Source organism: Petromyzon marinus, chromosome 31 (genome assembly GCF_048934315.1).
Source record: "Petromyzon marinus isolate PM22_M1 ecotype Great Lakes invasive population chromosome 31, UKy_Petmar_22M1.pri1.0, whole genome shotgun sequence".
Taxonomy (NCBI): Eukaryota; Metazoa; Chordata; class Hyperoartia; order Petromyzontiformes; family Petromyzontidae; genus Petromyzon; species Petromyzon marinus.
In genome coordinates this window covers 4772304-4780158 of record NC_133697.1, presented here as the reverse complement: position 1 = coordinate 4780158, position 7855 = coordinate 4772304, and positions in this window count along the sequence as shown.

Below are 7855 nucleotides of genomic sequence, written 5' to 3'. Positions count from 1 at the left end.
GGTGGAAGCCGCCGCCCTTCGTCGTCGTGGTCCATCCACTGCTGGATTGTTCTAACTCGTTTGGGGACTGCAACGTTGAGTGTGGGGTAACGTCAACGCCGGTCGCTCGCCAACGCTTTAGACGTTAACATTTACAATATGTTAACGTTAACATTGTAAATGTAAACGTTAACATATTGTAAACGTTAAGGTTAACATTGTAAATGTTAACCTTAACATTGTAAGTGTCGACGTTAACATTATAAATGTCGACGTTAACATTGTAAATGTCGACGTTAACATTGTAAATGTTAACGTCGACATTGTAAATGTTAACGTTAACATTGTAAACGTTAACATTGTAAATGTCGACGTTAACATTGTAAATGTCGACGTTAACATTGTAAACGTTAACATTGTAAATGTTAACGTTAACATTGTAAATGTCGACGTTAACATTGTAAATGTTAACGTTAACATTGTAAATGTCGACGTTAACATTGTAAATGTTAACGTTAACATTGTAAACGTTAACATTGTAAATGTCGACGTTAACATTGTAAATGTCGACGTTAACATTGTAAACGTTAACATTAACATTGTAAATGTTAACGTTAACATTGTAAATGTCGACGTTAACATTGTAAATGTCGACGTTAACGTTGTAAATGTCGACGTTAACATTGTAAATGTCGACGTTAACGTTGTAAATGTTTACGAGAAGAGTCGCGAAGGGGAATGGAGTCCCTGAAAAAAAGAAAACTAAACTTGTGAGTTGAAGCGTCGAGTCGATGTTTTGTTGTTGTTTAAATTTAATCGTGACGATCGCAATCGTTGTTGTTCTAACAAAAACAATTAAATTGATAGGGGGGCTTAGTGGTGGTGGTGGGGGTCACGGGGCGTGTGGGCGGACTCGTGGGGGGAGGGGCTCGCGGGGTGTGGGGCTAGAGGGGGGCGGGGCTGGGCGTGTGGGGTGAGATAAGGGGAGTGGGGTAGGGGCGGGGCTGGTTACGGCAGAGGTGGTGGTGGGCGAGGGGAGGGGCTCCTCCACCGGATGTCATTTTGTGGGGAGGGGCATAACGGGGGGGGGGGGAGGTGTCAGGAAGTGACGTCACGATCCCCCGCCACCCCTCCCCCTCTCTCGCTATGTCTATATTTGGTCACGCACGTTTTGGGTACCGCCCTCATATGCCTTAACATAATTAAAAAATATATGTCATGAGTACAATAGTACTTTTTGGTACAATAATACGTTTGTCTGCTACTCAATGGCCAATTTTGAAATCGTTCATCAGGATTTTGTTTCGTGTGATGTATTTCTCCCCATGGTGTAAAGCGTGTGGGTCCCCCCAATCTGTTGGATGATGTTGGTATGAAGAGGAGCCCGTTGTTCCCATACGTGGCGAGTTGTGGACTTTTCCCGACGAAGGCAACAATCAGCGTTGCGCTGATTGCGTTGGGGGCGAGTTTGATTGACAGGCAGTGGGCACGTGACTCTTGGCTGCCTCCTGAAATGAAAAGGAAAATTGGACGATGTAGGGACGAGAGTTACACTTGGGGGCTATTTGCTTATCCTTAACGCCGATCAATGCGGGTTGGTTAAGGACATGGTCGAATGGAGGCGGAAGCATAGCAGTACAATACAACAAACGGTTGTTGCACTGCCGTCTGCTGCCCTCCGCGTCTCTATGTTGCTGCCTTGCAACGTTCTTACCCAGCCCCTACTGGACATGTGTGAAAAAGAGCTTTATAGCTCACCGGATTCCTGCAGTATGAACACATTCTGGAAATCTGCGAAATTTACATGGGTTTAACAATATCCTAAAAACATTCGCAAATCGGTAAATACATCGATTGAAATTACACACATTGTTTGGCGATGCTGCTGCTGCGTTGACAGTGATCCACAAGCACATTAAAACAATCAGAATGTTATTTTTTTACTGGAGGAATCCGATGAGCTACTAAGCTCTTTTCTACAGATGTCTCAGTACAACACTTCTTCAACAGCGTGACCTTCAAAGGAAACACAAACATATAGGCGACGTTTCGGGTATTGAACCCTTTCGGAGTAAAACGAGGTGTTAATATTGTTAATGCTTGACAAATTAATACATGAAACATTAACACCAAGTAAGGCTTACAACAAGGTCCTTGGGTGGGCTACACATTAACAGACACACACACACCTCATCCGCTTCCGTCACTGCACAAAGGCCTTTACAGTGACAACAGAAAGTGACTATTTGCGCTGTTACTTTACTCAATTGGCGGGTCAAAAAAACCTGCCCTCTAGTAATCGATTAGTGCGGATAATTTGGAGTGGAAGTCTGCAGCATTCAACGCGGCCCACTCTGTCGAGTGAGAAATCGCACGACGGGGGCTGACCACCCGACCGAACATCTATTATCGTGTCTGCCGGTCGTCGACATAAGGGGCCGTCCATAAATGACGTCACGCGATTTTTTGACCCCCCCCCTCGTCACACGGCGTCACAAAAAGTCAGACCCCCCCCCCTCAAATATGACGTCACAAAGCTCTGCCGCCCCACCCCCCTCAAATAAAGCATGCTTCAAATTGCTTTAAACTATTGTCATTGTAGTGCGTATTTAATGTGGCACTGCACTCTGATGTTGTAGGAGAAAACATTTATTAAAAAGTATATTGAATAAAGTAGAACGTGGTGTCTATATTTATTTAAAGATGCGCATTTTGATGTGACGTCACATTTCTCAACCCCCCCCCCCCCTCGTAACACATCGTCACAAATGTCTGACCCCCCCCCTCCCTCCCTAGGTGCGTGACGTCATTTATGGACGGCCCCTAATGGCGCTGTTACTTTACTCAATTGGCGGGTCAAAAAAAAACCTGCCCTCTAGTAATCGATTAGTGCGGATAATTTGGAGTGAGAAATCGCACGACGGGGGCTGACCACCCGACCGAACATCTATTGTCGTGTCTGCCGGTCGTCGACATCAACGACACAAGCGCGCCCAAGATAGTTCATAGTTCCACTTATTTGGTTATAGCCCTGTGAGCCATTCGGCTCTTGAAATCGGCTGCAACCGCAAACATGATGCTTGCCGTGAACGGCTAAATGATCCTTATGGCGGTACCAAATAATACAACATGTCCGAGGCAATTAACTATTTTATTTCTGGGACACTATTTTTTTTTTCCGAAGGGGTGTTACTTAACTCCGAGACTGGGGTACCAATCAATCCGAAATCGGTGCCACACTCCGCGATGTCGAAACGCCAAACGTCAGCATGAAAAAAAAATCCGTTATCGAAAAAAAATCTACTTTGAATAGTGCATCGTGTACAGCTCGTCAAGATGAGTCGGTGGCCGCATCGCCGACCATCAAACAGACTAAAAATTACTGCAGCGCAGACATTATGCGGTACGGCCATGAAGTTCAAATGTCGTTTTTCGTTTGCGGGACGTTTGAAAATGTGGCCCGCGGGCCGTATGACATTGGATGTTGTTGGGTGGTTTGCGGAATAGGCTGGGGGACGGAGGGGGCGGCGAAGGTTCCTCCACCCCCCCCCCCCTTTGCTCCGCACGGACGACAGTGGTGCCGCTCACTGACCAAAGTGGTGAAGTATGGATAAATAACGGGTACGGTCAAGTAGGCCCTCGTGCAGCAGTGGTGGACTGGCAAAAGCACGGTAAATACAATCAACCTTATACACAGTACATTTGTATGTAAGATGCCACATTGCTGCTTGCAATATCGAGCGTTGTGCGTTTTCAGATTTAATCATCAGAATATTTAAACTGGAGGAATCCGAAGAGCTATGAAGCTCTTTTTCACAGGTATCCAATATATTGTATCGCGCGTCTCCTGCAAAAGGCGCACAATCGCAAGCACTTGCCGGAAATGTGAGTTAGCAAGAGCCAATCTGTAAGACGTCCAATGCACAAGAGGAGTCAGACCAGATGCGTATCGCCTTTTGGGTGGAATGTTACTCGGTGCTTGCCACAAATGAATCACACTACCTCGCCGATCTCGTCAGGGAGCAGAAACGATCACCCGAACTCCGGTCATCCACGCGGCAGTGGCTCTCGGCTGGCCATCGAACAGAGACGCGCGCTTTCAGATGCGCTTCTGCGGCCGTCTGGAGCGTTGTCCTTACCCCGCACCTCCGATTAGCATGGTGGTCTGTCTATGGTGTGAAATAAATAAAAAATATACATACAGTGCGTATTATTTAAACAACCACGATTGCTAATTGCTGTTGTCAGTAACTTCCAATTGATGGATAACAGGCTACCCTTATTTTTTTTCCATTCCATCCTTTCCTGAGTTCTTGTCCATTAGCGGACTCTGAACTCGCGACTATATGCAGTAGGTGGATCTTTAAATATCTAGAACAGTGGTTCTTCTTCTTAACCTGGGGTGCACGCACCCCCTGGGGGTGCCAGATGCCCTTTCTGGGAGTGCGAGACATGGCCAGATTTCTTTAGAAGGTAAATAATCGAAAACACAAATTAGGCACGGGCACGTAAGTACAACTACTTTGTTTCATCAAATCCGATGTATTTATTAACATAAAAACAAATTACGATTGGGGTGCAAGGGTAAAGGTTAAGAACCACTGATCTAGAGGCATTATCCTGGACTCGAAACTGTCTTTCAAGACCCACGTTGACGACCACCGCATGTCCAGGAAGATTAAACAAAACCAGAATTGGATTCCTTTACAAGCAACCAAACGCGCCTTCCACCTCAAATGCGTCGCAATGTAGTTATTTAGAATCAGAATATGTGTTTATACTGGAGGAATCCGATGAGCTATGAAGCTCTTTTTCAGACGCCCAGTGACTCCATTTACCCCCTAGCTTCACATTACATTCCACTATACTCCCCTCGATAGAACTCCTCGTTGCGAGCTTTACAAATTTACTCAAATCTGTCCCCTTCCCCCCTCCTGGATATCCGGAAAAGACCATCAACTGGGATAATCTTCATCCTTACGGTTCTAAACAAATCCGATAATTACCTAAATGACCACTTAGGTTCCCTCTAACTCCCTCGCCTAGCCCCAGAAGTGCCTACTTATTCCTCCTAAAATATCAATTTGCTGAAACCGTTGCTATAAAAAGTTCTGCCCGCGTTGCTGCTTCACATTTGTTGAATCCCCGTGCCGCTCATCTCCAGCTTGGTATTCTCCCTTCACTCCCCCACTTTATTTCCCAATTAGGCCAAAGCACAGAGCAACAATTTCCTTCTGCAGATAACTTTTTTTTATTATTATTCTGACACCCCTTGCTCCCAGTATATTTGCACGGTGTTGTTTCATTAACCGCGTTTTGGATTACGACCGTTTGTAAGTTGCGCAATGTTCATTAAGGACCCCTGTACTCACTCTTTGGTTCTTCCGGTAAAGTCACGTAGAAAATAAAATCAAATAATAATAGAATACGACGTTTCGGTTGCATCCACAAGCGGCCATCATCAGGTAAGAATGCATGTGTGTCTGCCTGTTGTTTCCGTGTCTGTGTTTTATCATTCATTCTTACCTGACGATGGCTGCCTGTGTTGCAACCGAAACGTCGTATTCTATTATTTTATTTTTTACGTGACTTTACCGAAAGAACCAAAGAGTAATTCCTGCAGTCACGAAAGCTTCGAATCTAGTTTGACCCCTGTACTCGTTCTCTGCAATATTGATGGGTTTTTTTTACTTGTCCGTGTTTTGTCCTTGCTGCCGCTGTGCTCACGCAGCACGGATCTGTCTCCCTTCTAAAATAGCCGGGGGAAATAGCTTAAAGGGACCATCCGTTTAGAAATAAAAAATCTTAATTCAAAATAACACGAGAACGCACCACGACTCGCAGCCAGCAGAGAGCGCTGTTCGCCCGTGGATGGAATTGAACCTCCCTGAACCCACGTGGGCGTTGGTATATTTTTTGAGACCACCCCTTTTAGATTTTGACTAAACGTATGTCAATTAACCAAGGTCCACCGCGGGAGGCGGGGGTTATCTTTTTTGAGACCACCCCTTTTAGACTCAACGTGTGTCAATCAACCAAGGTCCACAACAGCGACCAACGATGTAGACAGCAGGGGCCCAGGGGGTCTTCACCTCCCCGAATAATCCTCAGTATTCATGGTCAGAGGTCCACCCGTCACCCATTTTTTTTACCACTGGCATTTCTACCACAAGCCCCGTCTGAATATCTCTCTCGGTGCAAACCGTGACCCCCGTTGCAAGTAGTAGTGATGTGTGGCGCAGTGCACACGTTTCAAAGGCAATGGATTATTGTGCGGTGGTTGAGACTCCGTGTAAATGTCTTATGAGTTGTTGGTTCTCCTCCCGGAGGGGGAGCGGTTGTGTGGTGGCTATCGCACTGCGCTGCGAACCCGGCGACCCCGAGTTCGATTCCCGCTCACGGTCAATCGCAGCGGCGAATATTTGAACCGATCGTGGGCCTCCCCGAGGTCTGCTCAGCCTTGAACGAGTCACTCTTGTGGTCTGTGAACATCAGCGCTGTAAAAAAGAAGGCGACCGGGCGTGGTCTTGGTTATCCACCCCGTCGCGTGCCATGCCGGCCTTCATAGACACTCTCAAACAGCATTTGTCCCAACAGTCTGCTCAAAGACTAAACGGGGAATCTTTGATGTCCTCACGCATGTGTGGCTGTTACTCTGATTTGCAAGATATCACTTCACTGCCAAAAGCCAGCTGTTGGTAATGCCGATATCACGCTTGTTGTTTCTCTAATCTGGCTAAACGGGATAATCCGTGGAACAAATAAAATAAACCATGTTCTCGCAATGTGATTTAGGGTTGTACCGCGTGTTGTTCGGCGTGATGTCCGACGTTTCACTCCACGCGCCGGAAGCTTTTTTTTTACGAACTTCACTGAGCAGCTCACTTTCTCCCTCGATTATGCAGCGTTGCTGGCTGATGCTGCTGCTGCCTCATCCTTAACGCTGATTGGCTCAGACATACGTCTAAGTCAGCTCAAGCCTCCCGTCAATCACCTTAGTTGTGTGTGTGGTCTGCCCCACTCTGTCTCCTTCCCCTCTCCCCGACGCCCCCTGTGGAAAAAGACGCTGCTCCGCCGTGCAGCGAGAACTCTGCCGTGCAGCGAGAACCGAGGGCCTTCGTGTAGCAGGCATCTTCCTCTCAAGCCTCATCTCCCCCGAGCCTTTGCTCCCGTCTCTGCGTTTATCTTCCACCCCTTTCCCATTATTTCCCAGTCTTTCTCTCATTTTCTCTCTTCACTTTCCAGTTCCTTTTCTCATTTTCCATTACATTATAATCCTTGATTCTACTCGCCTCCCCCCTCATGTGCCGCGGGTAAAAAAAAAATAATAGTCGCTAGCCGTGCCATGGTTACTTGGACAGGTGGCAGCCATAGTTGTACCCACGAGTATATAAACTAAACACACATTTTTTTTTATTTCACCAGGTAAGGCCCACTGAGCTATATTGCTCTTTTTTCAGAAGCGACCTGGCCACACGATAAATTTTCGTTCGTCAGCCGAGGTCTATTATCAACACTGAGTTTACTGTCATGTATTCAATCAGGAATCCACCAGATTCTTGGCACGAATCAATTCCTGCCGCCCAGTCGGGGAATTGGCATGTGTCTTTTTAGTCTGGTGGTATTGCGTCGAGCGTTTTTACAGTCGATGTGCACGGTTGTGGTAATGGACCCCGCAGTCCGATTGAGACATTTGATCGGGTGGAAAAAGGTATCTGCAAGGCACGCACAGGCCGAAATCACACCGGAGGGCCACACTGCACAACCGCGGAAACACCAAACGCAGTCGTGAAGACCTGTAAGGGGCCGTCCATAAATGACGTCACGCGATTTTGGACGATTTTTGACCCCCTCCCCCCCTCGTCACAAATGTCTG